The sequence below is a fragment of the Nerophis lumbriciformis genome, linkage group LG09 (assembly GCF_033978685.3).
Source record: "Nerophis lumbriciformis linkage group LG09, RoL_Nlum_v2.1, whole genome shotgun sequence".
Classification (NCBI taxonomy): Eukaryota; Metazoa; Chordata; class Actinopteri; order Syngnathiformes; family Syngnathidae; genus Nerophis; species Nerophis lumbriciformis.
Window position 1 is genome coordinate 50,984,152 of NC_084556.2, and position 24,844 is coordinate 51,008,995.

A 24,844-nucleotide genomic window follows, 5' to 3' on the forward strand; every position below is an offset into this window, starting at 1 on the left:
CGCATTAAACATTCATCTATCCGTCCATTAATCCATCCGTCCATATATCCATCCAACTATCTCTCCATCCATCCATCCATCCATCCATCCATCCATCCATCCATCCATCCATCCATCCATCCATCCATCCATCCATCCATCCATCCATCCATCCGTTCAACCATTCATACATATATCCATCCAACCATCCCTCCATCCATCCATCCATCCATCCATTTAACAAGTCATCCAATTTGTCCATCCATCTTTCCACCAGCCATTCATCCATCTTTCCATCCATTCAATTAAACATTAATCCATCCGTACATCCATCCATCCATACATCCAACATACTATTCCTCCATCCATCCATCCATCCATCCATCCATTCAATTAAACATTCATCCATCCATCCATTAATCCATCCGTTCAACCATTCGTACATATATCCATCCAAACCATCCCTCCATCTATTCATCCATCCGTCCATTAATCCATCCGTCCATATATCCATCCAACTATCTCTCCATCCATCCATCATCCATCCATCCATCCATCCATCCATCCATCCATCCATCCATCCATCCATCCATCCATCCGTTCAACCATTCATACATATATCCATCCAACCATCCCTCCATCCATCCATCCATCCATTTAACAAGTCATCCAATTTGTCCATCCATCTTTCCACCAGCCATTCATCTATCCATCCATTCAATTAAACATTAATCCATCCGTACATCCATCCATACATCCAACATACTATTCCTCCATCCATCCATCCATCCATCCATCCATCCATCCATCCATCCATCCATCCATCCATTCAATTAAACATTCATCCATCCATCCATCCATTAATCCATCTGTTCAACCATTCGTACATATATCCATCCAAAACATCCCTCCATCTATTCATCCATCCAGCCATTAATCCATCTGTCCATATATCCATCCATCCATCCATCCATCCGTCCATCCATCCATCGGTTCATCCACCCAACCATCCATCTATCCGTCCCTTCACCCAGCCATCGAACAATTCGTTTAATTTGTCCAGCCATTCATCCATCCATCCATTCAATTAAACATTCATCCATTAATCCATCCGTTCAACCATTCATACATGTATCCATCCAACCATCCCTCCATCTATTCATCCATCCATCCATTCAACCATTCATACATATATTCATCCAACCATCCCTCCATCTATTCATCCATCCATTTAACAAGTCATCCAATTTGTCTATCCAGCCATTCATCCATCTTTCCATCCATTCAATTAAACATTAATCCATCTGTCCATTAATCCACCTGCTCATCCATCCATCCATATATCCCTCCATCTATTCCTCCATCCATCCATCCATCCATCGGTTCATCCACCCAACCATCCATTTATCTGTCCCTTCATCCAGCCATCGAACCATTCATTTAATTTGTCCAGCCATTCATCCATCCATCCATCCGTCCGTCCATCCATCCATCCATCCATCCATCCATCCATCCATCCATTCAATTAAACATTCATCTATTCATCCATCCATTCACTAATCCATCCATTCAACCATTCATACATATATTCATCCAACCATCCCTCCATCTATTCATCCATCCATTTAACAAGTCATCCAATTTGTCTATCCAGCCATTCATCCATCTTTCCATCCATTCAATTAAACATTAATCCATCTGTCCATTAATCCACCTGCTCATCCATCCATCCATATATCCCTCCATCTATTCCTCCATCCATCCATCCATCCATCGGTTCATCCACCCAACCATCCATTTATCTGTCCCTTCATCCAGCCATCGAACCATTCATTTAATTTGTCCAGCCATTCATCCATCCATCCATCCGTCCGTCCATCCATCCATCCATCCATCCATCCATTCAATTAAACATTCATCTATTCATCCATCCATTCACTAATCCATCCATTCAACCATTCATACATATATTCATCCAACCATCCCTCCATCTATTCATCCATCCATTTAACAAGTCATCCAATTTGTCCATCCAGCCATTCATCCATCTTTCCATCCATTCAGTTAAACATTAATCCATCTGTCCATTAATCCACCTGCTCATCCATCCATCCATATATCCCTCCATCTATTCCTCCATCCGTCCATCCATCCATCGGTTCATCCACCCAACCATCCATTTATCCGTCCCTTCATCCAGCCATCGAACCATTCATTTAATTTGTCCAGCCATCCATCCATCCATCCATCCACCCATCCACCCATTCAATTAAACATTCATCTATTCATCCATCCATTCACTAATCCATCCATTCAACCATTCATACATATATTCATCCAACCATCCCTCCATCTATTCATCCATCCATCAATCCATCCATTTAACAAGTCATCCAATTTGTCCATCCAGCCATTCATCCATCTTTTCATCCATTCAATTAAACATTAATCCATCTGTCCATTGATCCACCTGCTCATCCATCCATCCATCCATCCATCCATCCATCCATCCATCCACCCAACCATCCATCTATCCATCCCTTCATCCAGCCATCGAACCATTCATTTAATTTGTCCAGCCATTCATTCATCCATCCATCCATCCATCCATCCACCCATTCAATTAAACATTCATCTATTCATCCATCCATTCACTAATCCATCCATTCAACCATTCATACATATATCCATCCAACCATCCCTCCATCTATTCATCATCCATCAATCCATCCGTTTAACAAGTCATCCAATTTGTCCATCCATCTTTCATCCATCTTTCCATCTATTCAATTAAACATTAATCCATCCGTCCATTAATCCATCTGTTCATCCTTCCATCCATATAGCCATCCAACTATTCCTCCATCCATCCATATATTCATCGGTTCATCTACCCAACCATCCGTCCATCTATCCGTCCTTTCATCCAGCCATCGAACCATTCATTTAATTTGTCCAGCCATTCATCCATCCATCCATCCATCCATCCATCCATCCATCCATCCATCCATCCATCCATCCATCCATCCACCCATTCAATTAAACATTCATCTATTCATCCATCCATTCACTAATCCATCCATTCAACCATTCATACATATATTCATCCAACCATCCCTCCATCTATTCATCCATCCATCAATCCATCCATTTAACGAGTCATCCAATTTGTCCATCCAGCCATTTATCCATCTTTTCATCCATTCAATTAAACATTAATCCATCTGTCCATTGATCCACCTGCTCATCCATCCATCCATCCATCCATCCATCCATCCACCCAACCATCCATCTATCCATCCCTTCATCCAGCCATCGAACCATTCATTTAATTTGTCCAGCCATTCATCCATCCATCCATCCATCCATCCATCCATCCATCCATCCATTCAATTAAACATTCATCTATTCATCCATCCATTCACTTATCCATCCATTCAACCATTCATACATATATTCATCCAACCATCCCTCCATCTATTCATCCATTCATTTAACAAATCATCCAATTTGTCCATCCAGCCTTTTATCCATCTTTTCATCCATTCAATTAAACATTAATCCATCTGTCCATTGATCCACCTGCTCATCCATCCATCCATATATCCCTCCATCCATCCATCCATCCATCCATCCATCCACCCAACCATCCATCTATCCATCCCTTCATCCAGCCATTCATCCATCCATCCATCCATCCATCCATCCGTTCACCCATCCATCCATATATCCATCCGACCATCCCTCCTATCCTTCTCTTCATCCATCCATGGGTTCATCCATCCAACCACCCAGACCTCCTCATGCAGGTCAGCTGACCAGGTGGTCCTCCAGGCTGGATGTTGTGAGTGAGGAGGAAGAAGAGGAGATGTTGTCTTCCTTCCTCCTCACTCACACGTCCATGGCTCAGGTCACACGTCGGACGAAGCTTCTAGAACAAGGTCTACATTCCCGCCTGGAGCGTCCTACCTGAGGTGGATCTGCGTAGCGGGAAAGTCATGCTGCGCCCATGGAGCTCCAGAGCGTTTGGCACTTCCTGTTTGCTGCGCTCCGCCAAAAGAAACAGGAAGGCCGGACGCTGAGAGTCTCCACGGCTTTGGATCCATTAGATAACATTAAACATTCATCAATGTTTCAGCAGCAGCACACGCTCACAAATCACAGCACCTGACACCTGCTTGTCAATCACACACACACACACATTCACCTTCCAGGAAGTAGACTCGGCCCGGAATGTTCTCAGTGGCTTTGTGTGCAAGAATATCACACGCGTCCATCCCATAATGATCGCATATTACATACATACACTCAGAGGAGAGCACCATCCGTCCATTACACACACACACACACACACACACACACACACACACACACACACACACTGAGTGTGTAAAACTGCTGAGCACATGGAAAAGTTGCATACTCAGCAAACTAAAAAGTTCACCGTGGAAAAGAACCGCACAATAAATCTCCTTATTTGTTTGCTCCTTAGGTTGAACTACTTTTGTTTTAGCTCCCATTTATAACGAGTTCAACTCAAAGACGTAAAACTTTTCTGTCTAAATCTGTGTTAGTGAGCATTTCTTCTTTGCCAAGATAATCCATCCCACCTCGCAGGTGTGGCATATCAAGGTGCTGATTAAACAGCATGATTATTGCACGGGTGTGCCTCAGCGGTGGCAGTGTGTGTGTGTGTGTGTGTGTGTGTGAGTGTGTGTGTGTGTGTGTGTGTGTGTGTGTGTGTGTGTGTGTGTGTGTGTGTGTGTGGCTATCAGTGGTACTTTTTTAATAAAAGTATAAATCATAAATAACATAAAATGTATAAAACATTAACACATAAAGTATAAAAACGAATGGCAAAAAGTATATAACGTGAATAAAATAAAAAGTATAAAACATGAATAACATAAAACGTATAAAACAATAACATAAAAAGTATAAAACATGAATAACATAAAAAGTATACAACATTAATAACATAAAAAGTATAAAACAATAACATAAAAAGTATAAAACATGAATAACATAAAAAGTATAAAACAATAACATGAAAAGTATAAAACATGAATAACAAAAAGTATACAACATTAATAACATAATGAGTATAAGACACACATAAATAACATAAAAAGTATAAAACATAAATAAGAAAAAAGTATAAAACATAAATAACATAAAAAGTATAAAACATGAATAACATAAAAAGTATAAAACATGAATAACAAAGTATACAACATTAACAACATAAAGTGTATAAAACAATAACATAAAAAGTATAAAACATGAATAACAAAAAGTATACAACATTAATAACATAATGAGTATAAAACACACATAAATAACATACAAAGTATAAAACATAAATAAGAAAAAAGTATAAAACATAAATAACATAAAAAGTATAAAACATGAATAACATAAAAAGTATAAAACATAACAAGATAAAAAGTATAAAACATGAATAACAAAGTGTACAACATTAACAACATAAAGTGTATAAAACACTAATAACATAAAATGTATACAACATGAATAACATAAAAAGTGTAAAACATAAATAAGATAAAACGTATAAAACATGAATAAAAGAGACACAAGATTTTTGAGATAATAAAAATATCGATGTAATCATTATAGTATCCACTATATATACTTATGTATATAAGTATAATAATAATACTAATAATAAAGAAACATGAATAACATAAAATGTATAAAACAATAACACAAAGTATAAAAAACGAGTAACAAAAAGTATAAAACATGAATAACATAAAAAGTATAAAACAATAACATAAAAAGTATAAAACATGAATAACATAAAAAGTATACAACATTAATAACATAATGAGTATAAAACACACATAAATAACATACAAAGTATAAAACATAAATAAGAAACAAGTATAAAACATAAACAACATAAAAAATATAAAACATAAATAACATAAAAAGTATAAAACATGAATAACATAAAAAGTATAAAACATAAACAAGATAAAAAGTATAAAACATGAATAACAAAGTATACAACATTAACAACATAAAGTGTATAAAACACTAATAACATAAAATGTATACAACATGAATAACATAAAAAGTGTAAAACATAAATAAGATAAAACGTATAAAACATGAATAAAAGAGACAAAAGATTTTTGAGACAATAAAAATATTGATGTAATCATTATAGTATCCACTATATATACTTATGTATATAAGTATAATAAGAATAATAATAATAAAAAAAACATGAATAACATAAAATGTATAAAACAATAACACAAAGTATAAAAAACGAGTAACAAAAAGTATATAACATGAATAACATAAAAAGTATAAAACAATAACATAAAAAGTATAAAACATGAAAAACATAAAAAGTATACAACATTAATAACATAATGAGTATAAAACACACATAAATAACATACAAAGTAGAAAACATAAATAAGAAACAAGTATAAAACATAAATAACATAAAAAATATAAAACATAAATAAAATAACAAGTATAAAACATGAATAACATAAAAAGTATAAAACAATAACATAAAAAGTATAAAACACAAATAACATAAAAAGTATACAACATTAATAACATAATGAGTATAAAACACACATAAATAACATACAAAGAATAAAACATAAATAAGAAACAAGTATAAAACATAAATAACATAAAAAGTATAAAACATAAATAACATAAAAAGTATAAAACGTGAATAACATAAAAGGTATAAAACATAACAAGATAACAAGTTTAAAACATGAATAACAAAGTATACAACATTAACAACATAACGTGTATAAAACACTAATAACATAAAATGTATACAACATGAAAAACACAAAAAGTGTAAAACATAAATAAGATAAAACGTATAAAACATGAATAAAAGAGACAAAAGATTTTTGAGATAATAAAAATATCGATGTAATCATTATAGTATCCACTATATATACTTATGTACATAAGTATAATAATGATAATAATAAAACATGAATAACATAAAATGTATGAAGCAATAATACAAAGTAAAAAAAACGAGTAACAAAAAGTATATAACATGAATAAAATAAAAAGTATAAAACATGAATAATATAAAAAGTATACAACATGAATAACATAAAAAGTACAAAACAATAACATAAAAAGTATAAAACATGAATAACATAAAAAGTATACAACATTAATAACATAATGAGTATAAAACACACATAAATAACATACAAAGTATAAAACATAAATAAGAAACAAGTATAAAACATGAATAAAATAAAAAGTATAAAACATGAATAATATAAAAAGTATAAAACATGAATAACATAAAAAGTATAAAACAATAACATAAAAAGTATAAAACATGAATAACATAAAAAGTATACAACATTAATAACATAATGAGTATAAAACACACATAAATAACATACAAAGTACAAAACATAAATAAGAAACAAGTATAAAACATAAATAACATAAAAAATATAAAACATAAATAACATAACAAGTATAAAACATGAATAACATAAAAAGTATAAAACATAAACAAGATCAAAAGTATAAAACATGAATGACAAAGTATACAACATTAACAACATAAAGTGTATAAAACACTAATAACATAAAATGTATACAACATGAAAAACACAAAAAGTGTAAAACATAAATAAGATAAAACGTATAAAACATGAATAAAAGAGACAAAAGATTTTTGAGATAATAAAAATATTGATGTAATCATTATAGTATCCACTATATATACTTATGTATATAAGTATAATAATAATAATAAAAAAACATGAATAACATAAAATGTATAAAACAATAACACAAAGTATAAAAAATGAGTAACAAAAAATATATAACATGAATAACATAAAAAGTATACAACATTAATAACATAAAAAGTATAAAACAATAACATAAAAAGTATAAAACATGAATAACATAAAAAGTATAAAACAATAACATAAAAAGTATAAAACATGAATGACAAAAAGTATAAAACAATAACATAAAAAGTATAAAACATGAATAACAAAAAGTATACAACTTTAATAACATAATGAGTATAAAACACACATAAATAACATAAAAAGTATAAAACATAAATAAGAAAAAAGTATAAAACATAAATAACATAAAAAGTATAAAACATGAATAACATAAAAAGTATAAAACATGAATAACAAAGTATACAACATTAACAACATAAAGTGTATAAAACAATAACATAAAAAGTATAAAACATGAATAACAAAAAGTATACAACATTAATAACATAATGAGTATAAGACACACATAAATAACATAAAAAGTATAAAACATAAATAAGAAAAAAGTATAAAACATAAATAACATAAAAAGTATAAAACGTGAATAACATAAAAGGTATAAAACATAACAAGATAAAAGGTTTAAAACATGAATAACAAAGTATACAACATTAACAACATAAAGTGTATAAAACACTAATAACATAAAATGTATACAACATGAATAACATAAAAAGTGTAAAACATAAATAAGATAAAACGTATAAAACATGAATAAAAGAGACAAAAGATTTCTGAGATAATAAAAATATCGATGTAATCATTATAGTATCCACTATATATACTTATGTATATAAGTATAATAATAATAATAATAAAGAAACATGAATAACATAAAATGTATAAAACAATAACACAAAGAATAAAAAACGAGTAACAAAAAGTATAAAACATGAATAAAATAAAAAGTATAAAACATGAATAATATAAACATGAATAACATAAAAAGTATAAAACAATAACATAAAAAATATAAAACATGAATAACATAAAAAGTATACAACATTAATAACATAATGAGTATAAAACACACATAAATAACATACAAAGTATAAAACATAAATAAGAAACAAGTATAAAACATGAATAAAATAAAAAGTATAAAACATGAATAATATAAAAAGTATAAAACATGAATAACATAAAAAGTATAAAACAATAACATAAAAAGTATAAAACATGAATAACATAAAAAGTATACAACATTAATAACATAATGAGTATAAAACACACATAAATAACATACAAAGTATAAAACATAAAAAGTATAAAACATAAATAACATAAAAAGTATAAAACATGAATAACATAAAAAGTATAAAACATAACAAGATAAAAAGTATAAAACATGAATAACAAAGTGTATAAAGTGTATTAGTGTATAAAACACTAATAACATAAAATGTATACAACATGAATAACATAAAAAGTGTAAAACATAAATAAGATAAAACGTATAAAACATGAATAAAAGACACAAAAGATTTTTGAGACAAAAAAAATATTGATGTAATCATTATAGTATCCACTATATATACTTATGTATATAAGTATAATAATAAAAAAACATGAATAACATAAAATATATAAAACAATAATACAAAGTAAAAAAAAAAGAGTAATAAAAAGTATATAACATGAATTAAATAAAAAGTATAAAACATGAATAATATAAAAAGTATACAACATGAATAACATAAAAAGTATAAAACAATAACATAAAAAGTATAAAACATGAATAACATGAATAACATAAAAAGTATACAACATTAATAACATAATGAGTATAAAACACACATAAATAACATACAAAGTATAAAACATAAATAAGAAACAAGTATAAAACATAAATAACATAAAAAGTATAAAACATAAATAACATAAAAAGTATAAAACATGAATAACATAAAAAGTATAAAACATAACAAGATAAAAAGTATAAAACATGAATAACAAAGTATACAACATTAACAACATAAAGTGTATAAAACACTAATAACATAAAATGTATACAACATGAATAACATAAAAAGTGTAAAACATGAATAAGATAAAACGTATAAAACATGAATAAAAGAGACAAAAGATTTTGAGATAATAAAAATATCGATGTAATCATTATACTATCCACTATATATACTTATGTATATAAGTATAATAATAATAATAATAAAGAAACATGAATAACATAAAATGTATAAAACAATAACACAAAGTATAAAAAACGAGTAACAAAAAGTATATAACATGAATAAAATAAAAAGTATAAAACATGAATAATATAAAAAGTATAAAACATGAATAACATAAAAAGTATAAAACAATAACATAAAAAGTATAAAACATGAATAACATAAAAAGTATACAACATTAATAACATAATGAGTATAAAACACACATAAATAACATACAAAGTATAAAACATAAATAACATAAAAAGTATAAAACATAGATAACATAAAAAGTATAAAACATGAATAACATAACAAGTATAAAACATGAATAACATAAAAAGTATAAAACATAAGATAAAAAGTATAAAACATGAATAACAAAGTATACAACATTAACAACATAAAGTGTATAAAACACTAATAACATAAAATGTATACAACATGAAAAACACAAAAAGTGTAAAACATAAATAAGATAAAACGTATAAAACATGAATAAAAGAGACAAAAGATTTTTTAAATAATAAAAATATCGATGTAATCATTATAGTATCCACTATATATACTTATGTATATAAGTATAATAATAATAATAATAAAGAAACATGAATAACATAAAATGTATAAAACAATAACACAAAGTATAAAAAACGAGTAACAAAAAGTATATAACATGAATAAAATAAAAAGTATAAAACATGAATAATATAAAAAGTATAAAACATGAATAACATAAAAAGTATAAAACAATAACATAAAAAGTATAAAACATGAATAACATAAAAAGTATACAACATTAATAACATAATGAGTATAAAACACACATAAATAACATACAAAGTATAAAACATAAAAAGTATAAAACATAAATAACATAAAAAGTATAAAACATGAATAACATAAAAAGTATAAAACATAACAAGATAAAAAGTATAAAACATGAATAACAAAGTGTATAAAGTGTATTAGTGTATAAAACACTAATAACATAAAATGTATACAACATGAATAACATAAAAAGTGTAAAACATAAATAAGATAAAACGTATAAAACATGAATAAAAGACACAAAAGATTTTTGAGACAAAAAAAATATTGATGTAATCATTATAGTATCCACTATATATACTTATGTATATAAGTATAATAATAAAAAAACATGAATAACATAAAATATATAAAACAATAATACAAAGTAAAAAAAAAACGAGTAATAAAAAGTATATAACATGAATTAAATAAAAAGTATAAAACATGAATAATATAAAAAGTATACAACATGGATAACATAAAAAGTATAAAACAATAACATAAAAAGTATAAAACATGAATAACATGAATAACATAAAAAGTATACAACATTAATAACATAATGAGTATAAAACACACATAAATAACATACAAAGTATAAAACATAAATAAGAAACAAGTATAAAACATAAATAACATAAAAAGTATAAAACATAAATAACATAAAAAGTATAAAACATGAATAACATAAAAAGTATAAAACATAACAAGATAAATAGTATAAAACATGAATAACAAAGTATACAACATTAACAACATAAAGTGTATAAAACACTAATAACATAAAATGTATACAACATGAATAACATAAAAAGTGTAAAACATGAATAAGATAAAACGTATAAAACATGAATAAAAGAGACAAAAGATTTTGAGATAATAAAAATATCGATGTAATCATTATAGTATCCACTATATATACTTATGTATATAAGTATAATAATAATAATAATAAAGAAACATGAATAACATAAAATGTATAAAACAATAACACAAAGTATAAAAAACGAGTAACAAAAAGTATATAACATGAATAAAATAAAAAGTATAAAACATGAATAATATAAAAAGTATAAAACATGAATAACATAAAAAGTATAAAACAATAACATAAAAAGTATAAAACATGAATAACATAAAAAGTATACAACATTAATAACATAATGAGTATAAAACACACATAAATAACATACAAAGTATAAAACATAAATAACATAAAAAGTATAAAACATAGATAACATAAAAAGTATAAAACATGAATAACATAACAAGTATAAAACATGAATAACATAAAAAGTATAAAACATAACAAGATTAAAAGTATAAAACATGAATAACAAAGTATACAACATTAACAACATAAAGTGTATAAAACACTAATAATATAAAATGTATACAACATGAATAACATAAAAAGTGTAAAACATAAATAAGATAAAACGTATAAAACATGAATAAAAGAGACAAAAGATTTTTGAGATAATAAAAATATCGATGTAATCATTATAGTATCTACTATATATACTTATGTATATAAGTATAATAATAATAATAAAAAAACATGAATAACATAAAATGTATAAAACAATAACACAAAGTATAAAAAACGAGTAACAAAAAGTATATAACATTAATAAAATAAAAAGTATAAAACATGAATAACATGAAATTTATAAAACAATAACACATAAAGCATAAAAAACTAATAACAAAAGTATATAACATGAATAAAATAAAAAGTATAAAACATGAATAACATGAAAAGTATAAACCATTAACAACATAAAAAGTATAAAACATTAACAACATAAAAAGTGTAAAACAATAACAAAGTATAAAACACGAATAACAAAAAGTATATAACATTAATAACATACACATTATAAAACATGAATAACATAAAAAGTATAAAACAAGAATAACATAAAAAGTATAAAACATTAATAACATAAAAAGTATAAAATATTTTTAACATAAAAAGTATAAAACATTAATAACATAAAAAGTATACAACATGAATAACATAAAAAGTGTAAAACATAAATAAGATAAAACATATAAAACATGAATGAAAGAGACAAAAGATTTTTGAGATAATAAAAATATCGATGTAATCATTATAGTATCCACTATATATACTTATGTATATAAGTATAATAATAATAATAAAATAATATGAATAACATAAAATGTATAAAACAACAACACAAAGTAAAAAAAAACGAGTAACAAAAAGTATATAACATTAATAAAATAAAAAGTATAAAACATGAATAACATGAAATTTATAAAACAATAACACATAAAGCATAAAAAACTAATAACAAAAGTATATAACATGAATAAAATAAAAAGTATAAAACATGAATAACATGAAAAGTATAAACCATTAACAACATAAAAAGTATAAAACATTAACAACATAAAAAGTGTAAAACAATAACAAAGTATAAAACACGAATAACAAAAAGTATATAACATTAATAACATACACATTATAAAACATGAATAACATAAAAAGTATAAAACAAGAATAACATAAAAAGTATAAAACATTAATAACATAAAAAGTATAAAATATTTTTAACATAAAAAGTATAAAACATTAATAACATAAAAAGTATACAACATGAATAACATAAAAAGTGTAAAACATAAATAAGATAAAACATATAAAACATGAATGAAAGAGACAAAAGATTTTTGAGATAATAAAAATATCGATGTAATCATTATAGTATCCACTATATATACTTATGTATATAAGTATAATAATAATAATAAAATAATATGAATAACATAAAATGTATAAAACAACAACACAAAGTAAAAAAAAACGAGTAACAAAAAGTATATAACATTAATAAAATAAAAAGTATAAAACATGAATAACATAACATTTATAAAACAATAACACATAAAGTATAAAAAACTAATAACAAAAAATATATAACATGAATAAAATAAAAAGTATCAAACATGAATAACATGAAAAGTATAAAACATTAACAACATAAAAAGTATAAAACAATAACAAAGTATAAAACTCGAATAACAACAAGTATATAACATTAATAACATACACATTATAAAACATGAATAACATAAAAAGTATAAAACAAGAATAACATAAAAAGTATAAAACATTATTAACATAAAAAGTATCAAACATTTTTAACATAAAAAGTATAAAATATTAAAATAAGTATAAAATATTTTTAACATAAAAAGTATAAAATATTAACATAAGTATAAAATATTATTAACATAAAAAGTATAAAATATTAACATAAGTATAAAATATTTTTAACATAAAAAGTATAAAATATTAACATAAGTATAAAATATTATGAACATAAAAAGTATCATAGACAAGAAGTGTTTGCCAGTCACTACTTGGCATAGAGTTGATCAGGTTGTTGATTGGGTCTGTGGAGTGCTGGTCCAAGAACTGGGATGTTTTCGGCTTCCAGGAATTGTGTAGAGATCCCTGCAACATGGGGCCATGCATTGTCACGCTGCAACGTGAGGTGACGGTCTCGGGTGAATGGCACGACAATGGGACTCAGGACCTGGTCACGGTATCTCGGTGCTTTCAAAAATGCCATCAATAAAATGCTCTGGTTACACATGGTCTGCGGTTGTGAGGCCGGTTGGATGTACTGCCAAATTCTCTGAAACGCCTTTGGAGACGGCTTATGGTAGATTAAATTCACGGGCAACAGCTCTGGTGGACGTTCCTGTAGTCTTAAAGCTTGTGACATCTGTGGGACTGTCTGATAAAACTGCACATTTCAGAGTGGCCTTTCATTGTGGGCATCCTACACACCTGTGCAGTAATAAAATGAGCTTCCCTGAGATGGTTTGTCCCCAGTTTGTTGCAGAAATTCTTTGGCTATGCAAACCGATTGTTGCAGCAGCTGTCCGGGTGACTCGTTTCAGACGATCATGGAGGTGCACCTGCTGGATGTGGAGGTCCTGGGCTGGTGTGGCTACACGTCGTCTGCGGTTGTGATGCCGGTTGGATGTACTGCCAAATTCTCTGAAACGCCTTTAGAGACGGCTTATGGTAGATTAAATTCTCGGGCAACAGCTCTGGTGGACGTTCCTGTCGTCAGCATGCCGACTGCACGCTCCCTTAAAGCTTGCGACATCTGTGGGACTGTGATAAAACTGCACATTTCAGAGTGGCCTTTCATTGTGGGCATCCTACACACCTGTGCAGTAATAAAATGAGCTTCCCTGAGACGGTTTGTCCCAGTTTGTTGCAGAAATTCTTTGGCTATGCAAACCGATTGTTGCAGCAGCTGTCCGGGTGGCGGGTCTCAGACGATCATGGGGGTGCACCTGCTGGATGTGGAGGTCCTGGGCTGGTGTGGTTACACGTGGTCTGCGGTTGTGATGCCGGTTGGATGTACTGCCAAATTCTCTGAAACGCCTTTGGAGACGGCTTATGGTAGATTAAATTCACGGGCAACAGCTCTGGTGGACGTTCCTGTAGTCTTAAAGCTGGCTATGCAAACCGATTGTTGCAGCAGCTGTCCGGGTGGCGGGTCTCAGACCATCATGGAGGTGGTCCTTGTGGATCAATAAAGTTTCTGTAATCATGCCGTTCAATCAGCGTCTTGATATGCCACACCTGTGAGGTGGGATGGATTATCTTGGCAAAGAAGAAATGCTCACTAACACAGATTTTGACAAATTTGTGAACAATACTTGAGAGGAATAGGCATTTTGTGTATATAGTAAAAGTTGTACATCTTTGACTGGAACTCATGAAAAATGGGAGCAAAAACAAAAGCGTTGCATTCATATTTTTGTTCAGTGTAGTTACTAACAAAGTAACTAGTAGCATGAATGTAACTAGTAGTTTAAGTGCAAGTAGTAACCTGTAGTGTAAGTAGTGGCTAGATTTGTAAGTGTATCTAGTGAATAATAGTGCAACTAGTAACTTGAAGTGTAATCGTAACAAGTAACTAAAAGTGTAACTAGTAGTTTAGGAGTAATTACTACTCGAATCAGTAACCGGTAGTGTAAGTAGTTGCTCGATTTGTAAGTGTAACTAGTAAATAATAGTTCAACTAGTATCTAGAAGTGTAAGTGTAACTAGTAACTAAAAGTGTAACTGGTAGTTTAAGAGGGATTATTACTGTAATCAAAAACCTGTAGTGTAAGTAATTGCTAGATTTGTAAGTGTAACTAGCAACTAGAATTGTAACTAGTAGTTTAGGAGTAACGAGTACTCTAATCAGTTACCTGTAGTGTAAGTAGTTGTTGGATTTTTTAAGTGTAACTAGTAAATAAGAGTGTAACTAGTCACTGTAAGTGTAACTAGTAACTAAAAATGTAACTGTAGTTTAAGAGTGACTATTACTGTATTCAAAACCCTGTAGTGTAAGTAGTTACTAGATTTGTAAGTGTAACTAGTAAATAGAAATGTAAGTGTAACTAACAATTAGAAGTGTAAATAATAGTTTAAAAGTAATTATTACTCTAATCAGTAACCTGTAGTGTAAGTAGTAGCTAGATTTGTATGTGTAACTAGTAAATTATAGTGCAACTAGTAACTAGAAGTGTAACTACTAGCTGAAAGTGTAACAAGTAGTTTTAAAATAAGTATAACTCTAATCAGTAACCGGTAGTCCAAGTAGTGTATATATTTGTAAGAGTAACCAGTAAATGATAGTGCAACTAGTAATTAAAAGTGTAACTAGTAGTTTATGAGTAATTATTACTCTAATCAGTAACCAATAGTGTACGTAGTCATTAAATGTGTGAGTGTAACTAGTAAATAATAGTGCAACTAGTAACTGGAAGTGTAAGTATTACTAGTAGCTAGAAGTGTAACTAGTAGTTTAGGAGTAATTATTATTCTAAGCAGTAACCATGGTTTAAGTAACAGTAAGTAGTTGCTAGATATGTAAGTGTAACTAGTAAATAATAGTGCAACTAGTAACTAGAAGGGTAAGTGTAACTAGTAGCTAGAAGTGTAACTAGTAATTTTCAAGGTAACATTTTTTTTTCAAGGTAAAAAATTTTTTTCAAGGTAAAAAAATGATTTTCAAGGTACAAAATTTTTTTCAAGGTAACAATTTTTTTCAAGGTAAAATTTTTTTTTCAAGGTAAAAAATGATTTTCAAGGTACAAAAAAATGTTCAAGGTAAAAAAAATTTTTCAAGGTAAAAATGATTTTCAAGGTACAAAAAACTTTTCAAGGTAAACATTTTTTTTCAAGGTTAAAATTGATTTTCAAGGTAAAAAATTATTTTCAAGGTAACATTTTTTTTCAAGGTAAAAAATGATTTTCAAGGTACAAAAAAATTTTCAAGGTAACATTTTTTTTCAAGGTAAAAAATGATTTTCAAGGTACAAAAAAATTTTCAAGGTAAAATTTTTTTTTCAAGGTCAATTTTTTTTTTCAAGGTTAAAAATGATTTTCAAGGTACAAAAAAATTTTCAAGGTAAAATTGTTTTTTTCAAGGTAAACATTTTTTTTCAAGGTAAAAAATGATTTTCAAGGTACAACATTTTTTTCAAGGTAACATTTTTTTTCAAGGTAAAAAATGTTTTTCAAAGTAAAAAATGATTTTCAAGGTACAAAAAAATGTTCAAGGTAAAAAAAATTTTTCAAGGTAAAAATGATTTTCAAGGTACAAAAAAATTTTCAAGGTAAACATTTTTTTTCAAGGTTAAAATTGATTTTCAAGGTAAAAAATTATTTTCAAGGTAACATTTTTTTTTCAAGGTAAAAAATGATTTTCAAGGTACAAAAAAATTTTCAAGGTAACATTTTTTTTTCAAGGTAAAAAATGATTTTCAAGGTACAAAAAAATTTTCAAGGTAACATTTTTTTTTCAAGGTAACATTTTTTTTTCAAGGTTAAAAATGATTTTCAAGGTACAAAAAAATTTTCAAGGTAAAATTGTTTTTTTCAAGGTAAATTTTTTTTTCAAGGTAAAAAATGATTTTCAAGGTACAAAAAAATGTTCAAGGTAAAATTTTTTTCAAGGTAAATTTTTTTTTCAAGGTAAAAAATGATTTTCAAGGTAAAAAATGATTTTCAAGGTACAACATTTTTTTCAAGGTAACATTTTTTTTTCAAGGTAACATTTTTTTTTCAAGGTAAAAAATGATTTTCAAGGTACAAAACAATTTTCAAGGTAAAATTTTTTTTTCAAGGTAAATTTTTTTTTCAAGGTTAAAAATGATTTTCAAGGTACAAAAAAATTTTCAAGGTAAAATTTTTTTTTTCAAGGTAAATTTTTTTTTTCAAGGTAAATTTTTTTTTTCAAGGCAAAAAATGATTTTCAAGGTACAAAAAAATTTTCAAGGTAAAATTTTTTTTCCAAGGTAAAATTTTTTTTTCAAGGTAAAAAATGATTTTCAAGGTAAAAAATTATTTTCAAGGTACAAAAAAAATTTCAAGGTAGTGTAAAGAGTCACTAGATTTGTAAATACAACTAGTAAATAATACCGCAACTAGTAAATAGAAGTAAGTGTAACTCGTAAGTAGAAGTGTAACTAGTATCCATCCATCATCCATCCATCTATTTTCTACCGCTTGTCCCTTTCGGGGTCGCTGGGGTTGCTGGAGCCTATCTTAGCTGCATTCGGGCGGAAGGCGGCGTACACCCTGGACAAGTCGCCACCTCATCACAGGTGTAAATACTAGTAACTAGTGTAACTAGTAGTTAAAGAGTAATTATCACTCTCATCAGTAACCTGCAGTGTAATTAGCCGCTAGATTTGTAAGTGTAACTACAAGTGCAAATGTAACTAGTGACTAGAAGTGTAACTAGTAGTTTAAGAGTAATTATCTGTAACCTGCAGTGCAAGTACTTGCTAAATTTATAAGTGTAACTAGTAAATTATAGTGCAACTAGTGACTAAAAGTATAAGTGTAACTAGCAATTATAAGTGAAACTTTAATCTGTAACCGGTAATGTAACTGGTAGTTTTTTTTAACCTAATAGTGTCTGTGTAACTAGTACCCAAGTAGTAACCAGGTGTGTACATCTAACTAGTAGTACTAGTAGTAACTAGAAGTCTAATTCATAGCCACAACTAGTAGTTTAACAAGTAGTTTACGAGTAATAGTCACTGTTATAAGTAACCAGTAGTGTAACTAGTAGATTGTAGTATAGGTTTACTTAATTGTGTCTGTGTAACTAGTAGCCCGCATATTAACTATGATTGTAGGTGTAACTAGTAGTATTACTATTTAATAGAAGTGAAAGTATAACTAGTAGCCAGAACTGGTAGTTTAACCAGTAGTTTAAGAGTAATTATTAATGTTATTATTAACCAGTAGTGTAACTATAGTATATATGTATCTAATAGTGTATGTGTAACTAGTAGTCCAAATATTAACTATAATTGTAAGTGTAACTAGTAGTATTACTCATAACTAGAAGTCTAATTGTGACTTATACCAATTTGGTACTTCAGAAAATCACTGTCACTAAATACAGTTGGTCGCTACATCTGTAAGTGCAAGTTAAAAGTCTACTATGCAAAGCCTAAGCCATTTATCAACAACACCCAGAAACGCCGCCGACTTCGCTGGGCCCGAGCTCATCTAAGATGGACTGATGCGAAGTGTGAAAGTGTTCTGTGGACTGATGAGTCCACATTTCAAATTGTTTTTGGAAACTGTGGACGTGGTGTCCTCCGGACCAAAGAGGAAAAGAACCATCCGGATTGTTCTAGGCGCAACGTTGAAAAGTCAGCATCTGTGATGGTATGGGGGTGTATTAGTGCCCAAGACATGGGTAACTTACATATCCGTGAAGGCACCATTAATGCTGAATGGTACATACAGGTTTTGGAGCAACATATGTTGCCATCCAAGCAACGTTATCATGGACGCCCCTGCTTATTTCAGCAAGACAATGCCAAGCCACATTCTGCATGTGTTACAACAGCGTGGCTTCGTATTTGAATCACATAGTATTTACTACAATATTATTTGAATCATGTGATATTTACTACAATAGTATTTGAATCATATAATATTTACTACAATAGTATTTGAATCATGTAATATTTACTACAATAGTATTTGGACAACGTAATATTTACTACAATAGTATTTGAATCATATAGTATTTACTACAAGAGTATTTTAATCATGTGAAATTTACTACAATAGTGTTTGAACAACGTAATATTTACTACAATATTATTTGAATCATGGAATATTTAGTAAAATAGTATTTAAATCATGTAATATTTACTATAATTGTATTTGAATCATATAATATTTACTACAATAGTATTTGAATCATATAATATTTACTACATTAGTATTTGAATCATGTAATATTTACTACAATAGTTTTTGAATCATATAATATTTACTACAATTGTATTTGAATCACGTAATATTCACTACAATAGTATTTGAATAATGTAATATTTACTACAATAACATTTAAACAATGTAATATTTACTACAATAATATTTAAACAATGTAATATTTACTACAATAATATTTAAACAATGTGATATTTACTACAATAATATTCAAACAATGTAATATTTACTACAATAGTATTTGAATCATGTAATATTTACTACAATAGTATTTGAACCATGTAATATTTACTACAATAATATTTAAACAATGTAATATTTACGACAATAGTTTTTGAGTCATATAATATTTACTACAATTGTATTTGAATCACGTTATATTTACTACAATAGTATTTGAATAATGTAATATTTACTACAATAATATTTAAACAATGTAATATTTACTACAATAATATTTAAACCATGTAATATTTACTACAATAATATTTAAACAATGTACTATTTACTACAATAATATTTAAACCATGTAATATTTACTACAATAATATTTGAACAATGTAATATTTACTACAATAATATTTAAACCATGTAATATTTACTACAATAATATTTAAACAATGTAAAATTTACTACAAGTTTTTGAGTCATATAATATTTACTACAATTGTATTTGAATCACGTTATATTTACTACACTAGTATTTGAATAATGTAATATTTACTACAATAATATTTAAACAATGTAATATTTACTACAATAATATTTAAACCATGTAATATTTACTACAATAATATTCAAACAATGTAATATTTACTACAATAGTATGTGAATCATGTAATATTACTACAATAGTATTTGAATCATGTAATATTACTACAATAGTATTTGAATCATATAATATTTACTACAATAATGTTTAAACAATGTAATATTTACTACAATAGTATTTGAATCATGTAATACTTACTACAATAGTATTTGAATCATGTAATATTACTACAATAGTATTTGAATCACATAATATTTACTACAATAGTATTTGAATTACGTAATATCTACTACAATTGTATTTAAATTATGTAATATATTTACTACAATAATATTTGAATCATATAATATTTACTACAATAATATTTTAATAATATAATATTTACTACAATAGTTTTTGCATCATATAATATTTACTACATTAGTATTTGAATCATGTAATATTTACTACATTAATATTTAAACAATGTAATATTTACTACAATAATATTTAAACCATGTAATATTTACTACAATAATATTTAAACAATGTAATATTTACTACAATAATATTTAAACCATGTAATATTTACTACAATAATATTTAAACAATGTAATATTTACTACAATAGTATTTGAATCATGTAATATTATTACAATAGTATTTGAATCACATAATATTTACTACAAGAGTATTTGAATCATATAATATATACTACAATAATATTTGAATCATATAATATTTACTACAATAATATTTAAACAATGTAATATTTACTACAATAGTATTTGAATCATGTAATATTTACTACAATAGTATTTGAATCATGTAATATTACTACAATAGTATTTGAACAACGTAATATTTACTACAATATTATTTGAATCATGTAATATTTAGTAAAATAGTATTTAAATCATGTAATATTTACTATAATTGTATTTGAATCATATAATATTTACTAAAATAGTATTTGCATCATATAATATTTACTACATTAGTATTTGAATCATGTAATATTTACTACACTAATATTTAAACAATGTAATATTTACTACTATAATATTTAAACCATGTAATATTTACTACAATAATATTTAAACAATGTAATATTTACTACAATAGTTTTTGAGTCATATAATATTTACTACAATTGTATTTGAATCACGTTATATTTACTACAATAGTATTTGAATAATGTAATATTTACTACAATAATATTTAAACAATGTAATATTTACTACAATAATATTTAAACCATGTAATATTTACTACAATAATATTTAAACCATGTAATATTTACTACAATAGTATGTGAATCATGTAATATTACAATAGTATTTGAATCACATAATATTTACTACAAGAGTATTTGAATCATATAATATATACTACAATAATATTTGAATCATATAATATTTACTACAATAATATTTAAACAATGTAAAATTTACTACAAGTTTTTGAGTCATATAATATTTACTACAATTGTATTTGAATCACGTTATATTTACTACACTAGTATTTGAATAATGTAATATTTACTACAATAATATTTAAACAATGTAATATTTACTACAATAATATTTAAACCATGTAATATTTACTACTATAGTATGTGAATCATGTAATATTACTACAATAGTATTTGAATCACATAATATTTACTACAAGAGTATTTGAATCATATAATATATACTACAATAATATTTGAATCATGTAATATTTACTACAATAATATTTAAACAATGTAATATTTACTACAATAGTATTTGAATCATGTAATATTTACTACAATAGTATTTGAATCATGTAATATTACTACAATAGTATTTGAATCACATAATATTTACTACAATAGTATTTGAATTACGTAATATTTACTACAATTGTATTTAAATTATGTAATATATTTACTACAATAATATTTGAATCATATAATATTTACTACAATAATATTTTAATAATATAATATTTACTACAATAGTATTTGCATCATATAATATTTACTACATTAGTATTTGAATCATGTAATGTTTACTACACTAATATTTAAACAATGTAATATTTACTACAATAATATTTAAACCATGTAATATTTACTACAATAATATTTAAACAATGTAATATTTACTACAATAATATTTAAACCATGTAATATTTACCACAATAATATTTAAACAATGTAATATTTACTACAATAGTATTTGAGTCATATAATATTTACTACAATTGTATTTGAATCACGTTATATTTACTACAATAGTATTTGAATAATGTAATATTTACTACAATAATATTTAAACAATGTAATATTTACTACAATAATATTTAAACAATGTAATATTTACTACAATAGTATTTGAATCATGTAATATTACTACAATAGTATTTGAATCACATAATATTTACTCCAATAGTATTTGAATTACATAATATTTACTACAATTGTATTTAAATTATGTAATATATTTACTACAATAATATTTGAATCATATAATATTTACTACAATAATATTTTAATAATATAATATTTACTACAATAATATTTAAACAATGTAATATTTACTACAATAATATTTAAACCATGTAATATTTACTACAATAATATTTAAACAATGTAATATTTACGACAATAGTTTTTGAGTCATATAATATTTACTACAATAGCATTTGAATCACATAATATTTACTACAATAGTATTTGAATTACGTAATATTTACTACAATTGTATTTAAATTATGTAATACATTTACTACAATAATATTTGAATCATATAATATTCACTACAATAATATTTTAATAATATAATATTTACTACAATAATATTTGAATCATATATTTACTACAATAATATTAGAATCATGTAATATTTACTACAATAGTATTTGAATCATATAATATTTACTACATTAGTATTTGAATCATGTAATATTTACTACAGTAATATTTAAACAATGTAATATTTACTACAATAATATTTAAACCATGTAATATATACTACAATAATATTTAAACAATGTAGTATTTACTACAATAATATTTAAACCATGTAATGTTTACTACAATAATATTTAAACAATGTAATATTTACTACAATAGTTTTTGAGTCATATAATATTTACTACAATTGTATTTGAATCACGTTATATTTACTACAATAGTATTTGAATAATGTAATATTTACTACAATAATATTTAAACCATGTAATATTTACTACAATAATATTTAAACAATGTAATATTTACTACAATAGTATTTGAATCATGTAATATTACTACAATAGTATTTGAATCACATAATATTTACTACAAGAGTATTTGAATCATATAATATATACTACAACAATATTTGAATCATATAATATTTACTACAATAATATTTAAACAATGTAATATTTACTACAATAGTATTTGAATCATGTAATATTACTACAATAGTATTTGAATCACATAATATTTACTACAATAGTATTTGAATTACAAAATATTTACTACAATTGTATTTAAATTATGTAATATATTTACTACAATAATATTTGAATCATATAATATTTACTACAATAATATTTTAATAATATAATATTTACTACAATAATATTTGAATCATATGTTTACTACAATAATATTAGAATCATGTAATATTTACTACAATAGTATTTGCATCATATAATATTTACTACATTAGTATTTGAATCATGTAATATTTACTACATTAATATTTAAACAATGTAATATTTACTACAATAATATTTAAACCATGTATTATTTACTACAATAATATTTAAACAATGTAATATTTACTACAATAATATTTAAACCATGTAATATTTACTACAATAATATTTAAACCATGTAATATTTACTACAATAATATTTAAACAATGTAATATTTACTACAATAATATTTAAACTATGTAATATTTACTACAATAATATTTAAACTATGTAATATTTACTACAATGATATTTAAA